Raw genomic sequence first — 14,798 nt, 5'->3', positions numbered from 1 at the left:
TGAGGGTTCACCATTCCAATCTATAATAGCTCCTTTCTTGAGCATCTTTGAGATGGGTCTACTGATTTTAGCAAAATTGGTAACAAATCTCCTCAAAAAATTGACCTGGCCAAAAAAGGATTGAATTCCTTTCACATTTTTTGGTTTGGGGACTTTATCAATAGCTATTACCCTTTCAGGATCTATTTTTACCCCATCCTTAGACACTATGTGTCCTAATAAATTTCCTTCTGTGACCCCGAATGTGCATTTCTTTGGGTTTAAAGATACCCCATATTCCAGGGCTTTTATAAAGATTTTTTCCAAGTGTTTGCAATGATCTTCAACCTTTTTAGAATACGCTGTAAGATCATCTTGGTACACAACCATAAATTTGTCAATATACTCATGAAATGCTACATCCATGGCTCTTTGGAAGGTAGCTCCTGCATTAATCAAGCCAAAAGGCATCCTCACGTACACATATGTTCCCCAAGGGGTTGTGAAGGTTGTCTTGAACTGTTCACTTTCTTTTACTAGAACTTGATTATATCCAGAAAAGACATCCATCATTGACATCAATTCAGAGCCAGTCACTTGTTGTAACATGGCTTCCATATTAGGTAAGCCATAATTGTCTTTCAGAGATACAATGCTTAAATTTCTAAAATCAACACAAAGCCTAATATCTCCATTATTCTTCCTAATAGGAACTAGGTTTGAAATCCAGGTGGAATGCCTGATTGGTTTGATTATTCCACAATCTCTCAGTTTTGTCAGTTCTTCTTGCATTTTTGGGGCAATGGTAGGATTGATTGGTCTCTATTTTTGCCTAAACGGTCTTACATTTTCCTTCAATGGTATGACATGCTGGAAAAGATCCTCCCTATAAGCCTTAAGGTCATCATATGACCAAGAAAAAACATGTCTATATTTTCTAAGTCAGTCAATCAATGTTGGCCAATATAAACCCTTTTAGGAACTTCATCAGTACCCAAATTTATTTCTTCTAACTCCTAGGGTTTGGGGTCATTTACTTTGGATTTTACTCTGTCTTGATTATCAAAAATATTTTCCAAGACTACTAACCCCTTTGGCATCTTATTTGTTTTTTATTGCATTATTTCTTGACCAAAAATGGTTTCCTTCCCATTTATGGTTTCAATCAGTCCACTACAATCCATCTTCTAACCGTGATACTTGTCTTCATTTAACAAAAAATTTGTAATATCCTTATCATCTTCAAAAACCTGCCAATTTTCAATGTTGTCAGGTATGGAAGGCCTATTTTGCACTTCAATCTGGGAGATTCCTACAAATGATATTTCTTTTGGCTTGATGGCTACATTTGCCAATAGATCAACCATCTTGTTTTGTGTCCTATCTCACATGCGATCCCAAATGCATCAAAGAATTCTAACTGATCCTAGATTGCATTTCTATATTGTTTCAATCTCCTATTTTTTGATGAATAGGTTCCTTTGATCTGAGAGATAATTAGTTCAGAATCCCCTACAACACATAATTTCTTGATTTTATGATGTATGGCAACTTTGAGTCCTAGCAGCAATGCTTCATACTCTACAATATTATTAGTGCAGGAAAACTTCAAGGTGGATGAATACCTAAAAGTGTTATTTTCAGGGGACACAAAGACTACACCTGCCCCTGCACCCTCTTTAGAACTAGCCCCATCAAAGAACATTGTCCATAATTTTGGTGAATTCATGCAACATTCAACCTCATTCTTGATGATAGAAGGTAAATTTTCAACTTCCTGAATTATTATTTCAGCCCTGAAAGCATTAATCCCAGTATCTAGGAAACAAGTGGTATCTTTGTCAATTTCTTCGCCTAAGATGTGGTTAACCCTTGGTTCCCTATTTACCCTGACAGCCTTGTCCCCTATATGAAAAGTGGCATAAGTAAGATCACATTGTAGGCTTCCCCCCATGGCAACACTCCATTTTCTGGAGAGTAACATTCCGTAATGTGGAGGTATATCTACCACAAGGACAGACATGGTTAATTCTACTTCAGGATATGCAACCAATTTTAATGGAAGGGCATTTATAGTACCTATGACTGGGACTTCTCTAGCATCCATCCCTCTACATCTACCTTGCTTGGTATCTACCTTCAATCCTAAGGCTTCCATTACCTTGAAAGGCATTATAGTATTGGAAGCTCCTGACTCTATCATGCAATTTTTTAGGGTCTTCCCTTTTATGATTAGACTGAGGAAAAGGGATCAATATCTTCTATGAATGCCACTGAGGAATCATCTAGAAACATTTGAGGAATCTGGGATATGATACCACTGTCCTCTATTACTAATGGGGTCTGTTGGGGGCATAGTTTGGTCAACAATAATATTATTGTTTGCTATTCCACCCAACCATGACAAAGCCTTATTCTTATGTTCTTCAATTCTAAAAAGTTTAGATAGGGGCACTTTTATAGTAATTTGAGATAACATGGATATCATATCAACGGGTTCAACCACAGTAGGTTTTACAATAGTACCTGGATTCAAAATCTTTTGAGCAGTAGGCACCACATTTTGCTTGACAACATCCGGTTCTGACTTCTTTGGTTGCACAACTGGTTTTGTTGCTTCACCTATCTGAAATTGAACCTTCTTCTTTGGTTCCCATTTCTTACCCTTGTTCTCCTTGATTTTAGGCACATCTACATGGACTTTCTTGTCTTCATCATTTATCTTATAAGTGATGTCCTTGATGAAGACACTAGATGGCTTTCCTGCATCATTTTTTACTGCTCTATTTCTCAAATTATAATTGCTATGAACTTGTGAAATCATTTCGACTGTAATTCTATCAATTTCCTCCTTGGAGGGCATTCTTAGACTTGTGAGACCCATATCAGAAAATGTATTACATACCTTATCTGCATCATACCCTTCATCATCTGAGAGTACTTGCTGATGATGTAGCTGGTAAGCAATTCTTTGGCTAGTAACATCATTTTTAGGCTCTTCTGAATCAGAATCTATCAAATCATCATACATGCTCACCATATTGCAGCTTATATCGTCATGGCTTTTATCTTCAATTTCTTCTTCAGCTTGCACTCCTTGGGCTTGGGCAAATGACTGAGAAACAGCACAATAATCAGCAGAATGAGGTGATTGGCATATAATGCACCATGGTACATCATCATTCATATTTACAGTGTTCCTTTGCAGGGGGTCTGGAGTACCCTTGTCCTTCACATTTTGGGTCTAGTTAGGAACCGGTTTACCATCTTTCCACTGAGTGGTATAAGGGTAGTTTTGCATCCTAGGCTATCTATTGAAGTTGTTGTTATTCACAGGGGTTCTTTCAGCAACATTTGGCTTATTGAAACTAGTGGGATTCATCTTCTTGAGCATTTCTAAAACCTGGCCTATAGTAGGTTCTTCGGGCTTTTTTCCTATAGGAGTTTTGTCACCCTCCCTTTTATTATTGTTTTTAGCATTAAAAAGCTTAGGATCATCACTCCTACCTAGTTTCCCAGATGCCTTTCTATTATTCTCTATATTTACTGCAACTCTATAGGCATCTCTCAAAGTTTTAGGATCTTTATCCCTCAATTGGTAAGCCATTTTGATTTCAAAAGCATTGAAATAGGTTGTGAGACAAATGTCTTCATTTAACCTCATGAATTGAAAAAGTTTGTACATACCCTTTTGGAATCTCACATTGAAATCAAATGTGGACTCATTTGGATTCTTCTTGATATTGTTGAACTCGTTCAACATGAATCCTGCATTGTTATTGTCCCCATATTGCTCTTTAAACAACTTTTCCATATCACTCCATGAGGTAATACTGTCATCGGGAAACCTCCTGAACCAATCCCTTGCATCCTCTATTAATGAATGCACAAAAAATTTCATTACCATGTCTTCGTGTTCAACTTCATAATCATTCAACATGTCAATGAAAGTCCTCAAATGTTCTTCACCAGTAACATCATTATTTCTAGAAAACTTAACCACTTTATCCTTTAAATCAAATGATATGGGATGGGGGGCACCAGGAATACCAGCAAATGATATCTGTCTATACTTTTCCAGGTATATAGGTTTCTTCTGGAAACTAGGAACATTTGAGGTGCTAGCTGTATTAGCTTGACTTAGGGGAGCAGCTTGGGACTGTTGTGGTGGGACAAATCGGACTTGGGTGCCAATATTTGGGGATGAGGTAGGGGCAGATTGGGGTATTCCCTGAGTTGAAATTGTGGGAGCACTAACTAGTGCAGGATTTGCAGGTGGGATAGACAAATTGGGCCATGAAGCTAATGCAGAATTAGACTTTATGAATTGGATTTTCCTTCTAGTTTCTGCAGCTTGAGCTTCATTCTCAACCTTCTCAAGCTCTTTTGCAAGATCTTCCCTCTCTTTTCGAGCCTTCTCAAGATCTAGGTCTAACTTCGACATCGAGGGTTGTATAAGTTTTCTTGGTATAGCTTGAGGCTCATTTATTTGGATTCCTATAGCCTTGCCTTTCCCTTTATCTGGGGCTTTTGTAGTGGGCTCTACAGGATCAACTTGAACAGGTTTATAGGCTTGAACTTGAGCAATAACAGGTTCTTGCCTTCGATTTAGGTGTTTCTCCTGTTCTTGCACTTTAGCTCTTAGATTATCAATATCTCCAAAAACATCCTTATGAAGAGTTGTGGTATTCTCTTCTAATTTTTTATTTTTCTCTTTCAAAGCAGCCATCCTTCTTAACAGAGTATCTCTTTCTATTATGGCATCTAAGGTGGCTTGCTCCTTCTCCTTTTCAAGACGAATGCGTTTAGCTTCTTCCTCAGCAATCCATTTTTTCAAAAATTCTATCTCAGAGTGCACTTCTTTAGGATCTGCAGAAGTTGCCTTGGAATCAGCAAGGGCATCTAGATCTATTAGGTTTGGTTCTACATATGGGGCTACTCTGGGATTAAAAGGATTATCAAATGAACTCCTAAATCCTAGCCTATAATTTACATCGGCTACAGGATCTGGTCTTAATGAAGCAATTCCCATAGTAGACACGTCCTTGTCTTGAAAAACTCTCTCATCTGGTAATGGGGTACTGAAAATGCCTCCTAAGAGTCTTGTAGTTTCGGATTCAGAGCTAAGCAAAGAAGATTCTTTTTCTATTACTGGTTGATAACGGGAATTGACGGATGCATTACCTCTGGGTTTCCAAGTGGGATTTGGATCTGTCTTTTTCTTATTTTGGTTCTTCCTACCACCTTGGGGTAAATCAGTATACATTGATACATCGGGATTGGCTCTCATGTAAGCTCTTGTATTTTTCCTCTTGTCAGCCATATTTACCTTTTTATTTCAATAAGCACTAGCTTCAAAACCTTGATTGAGTCGCCACCCTATTTCTGGACAATATATAATGACACTTTTAGCTGATCAAAAGAAACTGACACACAAGTAGGAACAAAAATATATGGCATAGACAAACCAATCACTGATGTCATAAGACTGCAACTCTTGCTTGTTTAGATAAGACACTTGGATAGGTTGGATATGTCAGTGTGTAGCAATGGTACTTGGGCTCTATCTTCTTTAAATTCTCAAGGTTTGACACTAAAAGATTCCCTTATAACCACGGGAAAGACATAGATCACATGACACACACGTACATAGTAGGACCAAAGAAACTGTAGTACCTTTCACAGAGGTGTTGGACAACTCCCTAGCAGAGTCGTCATTTTGTTGGTGTTTTAAAAAGTACTAAAACTACTAAGCAAAAAAAAGCTTAATACCAGAATGATAGTACATACAAAATCTAAAGACTAGCCTATTCTTACCAACAATTGCACATGTAAGGTATTTGGACCCAACTTCAACAAAACCACAGATGGTTTTCTACTCTTTTGGCTCTGGAAAACTAGGGTGGGTATACCCAGGGATGGTTCAAATATGAAATGACTGTATGAGGATTATTCTTAGTTTCATTCTGATTCTCATTTCAAAATCCTCAAATATATATATAATTCTTACTAACTTGCCAAACACATCCCATAAACAAATATGGCCAAGAAGTCTTCTATAGATCTGCAGACATTTTCAACAACAATGGCTAACTGAACCTAAAAAGATTTCATGCAGACAAGTGTTGGCCAACTTTGAAGATCTACAGGAAATAAAAGTAAAATTTAATTTGATGATGCATTTGAACAACCATTTGTAAGATACTTCTCTTTCAGCTAAAATAACTTGATCAGTACCTAATCCATTGGGGTTTCAGAGTCTATAGCAAAATCTAAGATCTAATTTGTTTCCTTACAAAAAATTGCATCAGCAATTCTTGTCAGAACTTATAATTCAAAATCCTTTTCAATACTTAAAGAATCTTATCACATTCATCAAAGCTTTTACTTAATCCATTGAATTAACATCAATGATAGATGGATATACAACCTAACTAGATTTCATTCAATTGTACAGGCTTTTACTCATACAACATCAAGGTAGCTAAGTATTTGGCAGGAGACAAAATTCAGAAAGAACTAATATGGGGACAGTTCATAGTTTGTATTCATTTCCTTTGAAAATGGTACATCTTTTACAATAAACTCAGATTAGCCTTCAGAAATAAACACAGTTCATTCTATCTTCATGTATTTTCAAAAAATTTGACAGAGAAACACATTACAAACTTACCTTCAAAATTTGGACCAAAATCTAGACTAAGCACAAAACTTAGAAGAAAAAGAATTCGGACCCTCTCTTTAGCCTTGGGATCTCACTTAAATAATGTGAGATGCAACAAGCTTCAGGCTAAACAAATGACAGGTGTCCTTCTAAAGACAGGAACAAAATAACAGAAAGGCTAATTACAACAAACATTTCTTGGTGGGTCCCTTTCTGTTATGCTTCTCATTTGTTGAGATACAAAAAAAAATGGTCTAATCTTACAATCATTCTTCATCCTCAGAGTAAGTAGCCATGAGTTTTGAAAGTGATGTGTTGTCTTCAGTTACCTGTAAATTTACTTCAACCTGGGGAGTCTCTGTCTCCTCAGTATTAACTTCAGGGGTGATTGTTACTTTTTCACTTTCTTCCTCATCATCTTCTGGTATTTGTTCTAGAAACTAATTTTTCCATTTATTAAAAACATCATCCTCTGGCCAATCAAAACTTAGAGCTTCTCTTTGTATCTTTATTAAAGAATTTGCACTTTCTTCTAAATCATCAAATTCTTTCTTCATAGCAGTATAAAACAACTGTATTTTTACTAGCTCTTCATTTGTATTTGCCCAGAACCAGTGGCCAGCCTCACTCATAATGTTTATTATTCTTTCATTAAATAGCTCATCTATCTCCCTGTTCCATTTTTCCTTTACCTTTAATGTATCAACAGATTCTAAAGCAAAATAAAATAGGGTAAATTTTTCAGCAATATATTTGGAAAAACAGAGTGTTAATCTTCTCTGTAAAGAATCTCTTTCATCACCAAAATTCTCTAGCTTATTTAACAAATCAAAAATCTTCTCAACTTGGTGATAAGGCATTTGGACTGCAGATATACATATGATTGTAATATCATTATTTCTCTCCCTCCATTTCTGTGCAAGAGAAGTCAGTCTATCCTTTTCTTTATTCAACTCATCCAGAAAGGTTATAATTCTTGTCAACTGATCATAAAAAGTTGACCATTGTATTTTATCCCTCAAATATATTACACCCTGCTTTAACTTTTCTTCATATTGATTTCTCAATTTTATCTGCAACTTATGCAACTTTATTTTTTCTTCTTTGAATTCCTCTGCAGTATAGAATTGTGGCCTTTCAAGGGCGTCAGGTATTTTAATGATAGGGGTTGATCCAACAAATGACTGTGAAGGGTACATAATTCTAGGCGTACTGGATTCTCCCACCTTTCTTTTCCCAAGTATCTTCTACAACTGAGATACCCTATTTTCCAGCTCAATTCCCCTTTTAACTTCTTGATTGTAGGCATCCACCACTATTTCATACTTACCCTGCAAATCAGTCATTTCCTTTTCTTCTCTTTCTATAGTAGCCAAGGAAAATTTAGAATAGTCCACATTCATGTAGGCTGCCTGTACATTTGAAGTATCAATGACCCTCCTCACAATGATATTCCCTGTTAATCCTGAATCATCAGGCTGTAATGGAGTAGTCCTGGATTCTCTTCTTAGTGACCACATAACAAGGGCAGCTTGATCATTACTGAATGTTGTTCCCAAGAATTCTTTCTTATCAGGATCCTATAATCCTAAATTATTTGACACAGAATTAAAAATTAAGGCATCAACAATATCTCAATTGGGCAATAATAAAATATTTGCATTTTTCACCATCTGTCTACCCTCGTCAGGGGTTATATTTTGGAATTCTTTTATCAGTTGTTCTTTTATTTAATTTTGAATGGAGGCTTCATCCATTTCTGGATGCTCTGCTTTCATATTCCTACACCTTTGTTCAAAAATGTGCATGTTTGCCCTCCATGCAAACTCATCGAAAGCCCTAGATTTTACAAAACTGTTATCAGACAAAAATTGCTAACTGGCCTACTCTAAAACAGGGTCTAATTCCCTTCTTTTGAAATCTTCTACAGTTAATTAAAAACTTGGCACAGGAGGCTCCTGGGGGTTCCCTTCATCAATTTCTGCTTGAGTAACAAAAACTCGTCCTTGCGACCCCATTTGTTCAATTTGCTCACTAGTGAGCTGCTCTTCCTCAATTCTCATTGGAGTTTGGGAAGGTGAGTAACCTTCATCATGGGATTCTTCTTCCCTTATTATTTTTCTTCTTTTGGGAGAAGGTTCAGGGGGTCTTTCTTCAAGGACAGTACTAGTAGATTCAATTACCTATTTTTCTTTGTTTACAATGGGCATCTGCTCTTGAATAATAGTATATCATGTCCTCTTTCGGACAACTAGTGGACCTAGTCCTGTGTTAGGGGTGAAACCCAATTTCCTCATAACTTCTCTGGCTTTATCTGGAAAAGAATCAATAAAATGTTGTTTCTTTTCATTCATAAACTCCATTATTTTTGAGAATGTACTCATGAGCTTATTTATCCTATCCGCATTAGTTGCAGCATTACTAAGAGGACTATAATCTTTGTCAAAACAATTAATAAAATCCAAAACTTTTGAATAGACTCTCCATTTTTCTTTCTTTGTTTCTTGTTCCTGTAGAGAATATTTATTCCTTATTATATCTTCAGGGAAATAAAATTCATGTTGACTTGGACGAAGCTTGATTCTATGTCTAAGAGCAGAATTAAAGAAGTCTTCTATGTCCCAAAAATGAGCATGAGATACTGCCATCTTATACCGATCCAAAAATTTGTAGAGGAAGATCCACCCTTCTTTAGTTATTACAAACTGGTGAGCTATAATGCAAGTAGGAAAAATTGATCCTGTTCCCCTTTTGTGCAAAAAGGTCTCCTCCACTCCTCGCAACTGCCATAAAAATTCAGCTACCCCTACCTTTAAAGGTACCTGATAGGGTAGTACATGGGGTGTCCCTTTGAAACCATAGAACCTAATGATAGTTGAGATTGGATATGGGATGATATCTCCCCAATTATGTGACACTTTTAAACTGTGGGATCTGTCCATAGGCCTAACAAGATGCATTAGTGCCTTAGAAATTCTGGGATTATCACTCAATATGAGGCATCTTAGTTTAGAAGCAAAATGCCTATCAAATCTGACAAAACTAGCATTTTCTGCCTCCCAAGTCATGTCTGCACTCCATAATTGAACTGGTAGTGCCTCCCACTCTTGTTCCCTATTTAAAACCATTTCTTTAGCGAAATATGTAGCCCGCTTAAAAAGAAACATATGCATCAATAGGGAGTAGTGACCCCAGACCTTTTCCACCTTGCCCTTTGCAATCCCCACCAATCCATTGTGAATCTCATTAGCCAGGTAAGATGCAAAATCAAAAATTATTTCTACACCAAAAGAAGAGATTTGGGTGATCATATACATGAAGCTCATCGGAATAAAGTCTTCTTCACCCTCTCCGAAAACTCTACACAGGGTTCTGTATATCTCTACTGCCCTGGCATTAAAGCATGATTTCTTGAAAGGTTCTTTAGAAGATGATGTTATTGTTGGTAGATTTCCAATTCTGCCTATGTGGGCTTTCAATGCACCTTGTCTAACTACATCCCTTTTGGACATATATTCTTTTTCTAACTCTATCAAATTAATGGGCACATGATACATGGTGAGAGGTCCCAGACTGAAAACCTTCCTAATTTCTTCTGGACTGATGGTAATTAAAACCTCACCATCCATTCTTCTCATTACCTTAGTGGTTGGATCATAGCTTTTCGCTACAATTTCAAGCAGGTCATAATCCATAAACACACTGGGAACAACAAGCTTCCTAAGATCAAAATTCCATATATTGGCATGAGGGGCATATAATTTCCTTTCTGCGAACCATTTTTTGAACAGACTCAAACCAGTTTTAGAAGTCTGAGCATCCTGAACCCAATTACCCTTATCATACAGTCCATTAGCTATCCTTAGCCTAGGGTTCAATGAGGTTAACCTCTTAACTTGTGTTGTCTCTACAGTAGACTCAGGAAGTAACTCAAGCAAATCATCATGCACATTCCTATCCAAATAATTTACTGCACCTAAAAATCCCTTCTTCAGAGGCATCTTGGACCTATTGTTCACAAAACTGAAAAGCCTATGAGGATTATGGTAGTATTACTTACTTGAATTTTCTCTTTGTTTTCCTCTGTATTTTCGCAAACTTTTCGCGAACAGACAACTTCACAATTTCTACCAGGCTTTGGCACACTTTCTTTCAATAATTGCTTATGCACAAGAATGGCTTCAAATCTTTGCTCGCATAAGATGAAACTGATGAAATCTCTCTGTATTATACTCTATTTTTTCTCACAGATGATGCTTTCATGTCTAATTAATACAAGGAGTGGCACTAAATTTTGTGTTTAAAACTGCGTCGTCGATCTTTAAAGATCCTACAATCATGTGATACGGAGAGAACAACTAGGAGTTGCATTTGACATGTCAGTCAATTTACCCAATGAGAACTTACCACGTATATCATTCTTTCCTTGATGGTGCTTGTATCTGGACCCATTGACATCTGAGGACATGTGTCAGCATGTTGCTACTTTTTTATGCATAATAAACAAGCATCTTGTCATAGTGAAGCAGTGACAATCATCGATCTGATTCGGAATCAATCAAATGATACGCTACTGGGTTTTCTCAGAAAGAAGGCGGTGGGCCCTATTCGCTATGTCGCTATAATTATCTCCCTCACAACTCTTCATAGCGAGAAGGCAACAGCCATTGATCACATACTCAATCAAGGGTGAGGAAACTGCACGAGGTCTTTTGATTCATACTCGCTATGTCACATGGCTTAAAAAGCATGCAATTTTGCATAGCGAGGTAGCGAGGACCATTGATTCTGTTCCAAGCTGACGTTCAAGATCTCTTTGCACATTCGGTCAGAAAGGCATTAATGAAAAATAGATCTCTACATAGTTGGCACCTGTCAAAAATTTACTGCGGTCCTAATTATCATTCCATGTCACCAAAGGTCACCGCCGATCTTCAAATTTTATGGGGCCTCGATACTTCGCTAACGGCAAAGTGTCTGATTTTTTTGATAACGAGGTGGCAAACTATCAGAAAAATCATCATTTCGGCTCTTATTTCAGATATCCTAGTGGGTCCCCTTTCTTGTTTGGATGGTAGTTGCAACATATACCTGCACAATAAATCATTCAAAAAATAAAGCTCCGACCGCTGTATCTTCACTTTGCGGTCCTGCCTCGTAAAATACTCAGCATTCGCTACCTCACATGGCTTAAAAAGCATGCAATTCTTCATAGCGAGGTAACGACAACGGTAGATCTACTCGGATCTGATGGCTGGAAAGATTGAGAAAAAATGAGATCTCGGGGAAACAGAAAATAAAAGGGACAGAATATTCGTCTCACTTGAAAATTCAAAAGTTTCGCGCCCGATAGTTTATGAACAGAGAGAACATAGGGTTTTCATGAGTTTTTTCTTTATGGATGGATTATCCAGAAATCCTATGTTTCACTTAAAAATTCTAACTTTTCTACAATTTAACTCAATTTTTGTTGCACAAAAAGTCAGATCAAAAGAATCCACAAATGGAATAGGAGGAGAAAATCCATGGCTTGTCATGGGACTAATAAGTGAGATTGACCCTTGAAAGGGATCAGAGACTCTGAAAGAAAATAACCTCCAATCTAAAATCATTCAAGAAGGAGCACTATCCAACAAAGAAAAAAGATAGATTTACCCCCATCTTTCAAGATTGAGACAACCAAGAAAACCCCTTGCCCCCTAAGGGAAAAGAAGTGGGAAAAGATGCATAGATCTCTCCAAAATAACAAGATAAAAAGGGCCACCAACCCCCTTTCAAATGCCTAAGAAAGAGATCAGCCATGGCATAGGAGGGAAAAATTGTCTGAGAAGCAAGCCCCAAGAAGATCCAAAGCCCCTAACACTACAACAAAAAAGAGAGAGGGAAACCCTCACTAACAACAAAGATCATAATCCTTGTTTCATAAACAAAACTCACCTAAAAATTATTATTCGATTATTTATCATAAGTTGACTAAGCCCCAAAATAGGGGTCCTAGAAGAAGGAAAAGTTTCCCTTTAATGACCAAAGAAGAGGTATCTACTACCTAACACTCATCCATGAGAAAGGAAGTCACCACCAAATAGAGAAACAATCCAAAGGAGAGCACAACAAAACACACATCACCCCATAGAAAACATGAAACCCTCACTACAGAAGCAAAGATGCCAACACTAGATCCACCTCCCTTAGAGGCTCTAAAAAAGCACATTTGCATTGTCTTCAGCCTTGAATGCCTCCTTGGGATCCCCATTGAAAGTTGAAACCCTAGTAGACGCCATACCTCTATCTATCATTGTGTCTCTTTAGTTTATAATTCTGACATTTTTTAGATACAAATAAATAATTTTATATCTTGTGGATGGAGTTTTATAATTCATTTTTGTCCACACAATCTTGATGATAGATCATACAATATGATCCAATATTGATTTTAAAAATTTACCCATAATGCATACAGTTGAACAATTTATAAATTGTAGAAATATTCTATCTTCAACATAAAAAATCAAGAGATATTATAATAAAGAGAGTCATATTTTCCATGGTGATTATGCAATCACATATTTAGTAAATCATTAAAAAGGAATACACAACATTTTTAGAGAAAAAAAAACTAAATTGTCTACCCGATTAAAACAAGAGTTATAGGGCAGCATAGTTCATGCCAAATGCAAGCAAGTCAAGCTGATTTAAGAGGATAAATTACAAAATGCAGCAGGTCAAGTTGATTTAGGAGGATAAATTACCAAATATAGGAAGGTAAAGTTGATTTAGGAGGAGAATTGTATTTGATTTAAGAGGAGAAATGTATCAGATTGAAAAGAAAAAATAACTTTGCAAGGATAAGTCTCTTCAATGTCATCATTGCATTGAATACAATGCATTTAATATATTCAAATGCTTAGATTAGCAAACCATTATTCCAATCAAATTTTTTGAAATATCCAACATAGTCAAAAAATAATAATTAATTAATTTTTTAGATAAACTTTAGACTATTTGTAGGCAACCTCAAAACCGATTTACCTCAATTGGTCTAGTGGTGGTTCCAAATTAATGATGAACGGTTAAATTATTCTATCCAAATTTACAAAAGATTTGCAAATCACAAAAAAAATTCAAACATATGCTTATTAAACTTGAAATATAGGTAAAATATAATTTAGGTATATATGATTTTATGCTTAACTGAAGGAAGGGGAATCTAAACTTCTCTCACTTTGAGTTGTTATTTTGGACTTCATTTTATACTTGAACTTGGGAACTTTACTTACACCAAGGCCAATTTCATGCACTATATTCCCAAGCTTATTGAACTAGAAATATTTGTATAGTAGTTAAAAGGTTGATAGTTAAAAAAATTAAGAGAGATGATACAATGGCATATTTGGTCCAGCTATAAAAATTGATTGCAGAGACGTGACCACCATTCCAAAGTGACTTTTCTGAGGAGGAGAATTGTTCAACTTTCTCCAAGTCTTTTGAGATTATTTCACACAACTAAATTTAATTCTTTTAATTATGTCACAGTCCAAAAAACTAAGTCATGACTACTCAAATAGCTTCCCATAGTTGCATATAACCAAGATCTCTAGCTTTTCCAAATGGGACAAATCACTAACTTCTCTTACCTAGGGATAGTCACCAATATCAGTTTCAACAACCCCTTGTGGAGGAATGAGCATAATTTTGGTAGTGGTGTGGGATCAAATTTGTTAGCCTAACAAGAAAATTGATGCTTCGTGGGAGTGAATAAAATATATTATGTTCTAAATTTATGTATTACAATGAATGCATTACATTACTAGTTGGGTATGAAACCTCAACAGAATGCACGTGTTAATAGAGAGTGTGTAGTAGGTACAAAACTTATTCTCAATGTAAATGATCATCTTCAAATGTAGTGATGGTCAAAGCACGGGGGGGTGGCAGGTTAAGCTAATTGGGTATTGTATCTACACTTTAACTAGGTATGTGACAAATGTACCATAACATACTTAGGGCTAACCCCAAAAGAAAAGTGTGTCTAGCTAATGAAGGGTGCTCCCCTTAATACCATAAACACATAACAGTAACAAAGAAACAATAGCAAACATGAGAACAAAATATGAACTTCTTACTTGCACCACAAATGTAGAATTACAGAATTCAC

Source organism: Cupressus sempervirens, chromosome 1 (assembly GCF_028749045.1).
Source record: "Cupressus sempervirens isolate cs-2001-9-10 chromosome 1, ASM2874904v1, whole genome shotgun sequence".
Taxonomy (NCBI): Eukaryota; Viridiplantae; Streptophyta; class Pinopsida; order Cupressales; family Cupressaceae; genus Cupressus; species Cupressus sempervirens.
Note: the sequence above shows the minus strand (reverse complement) of the source record.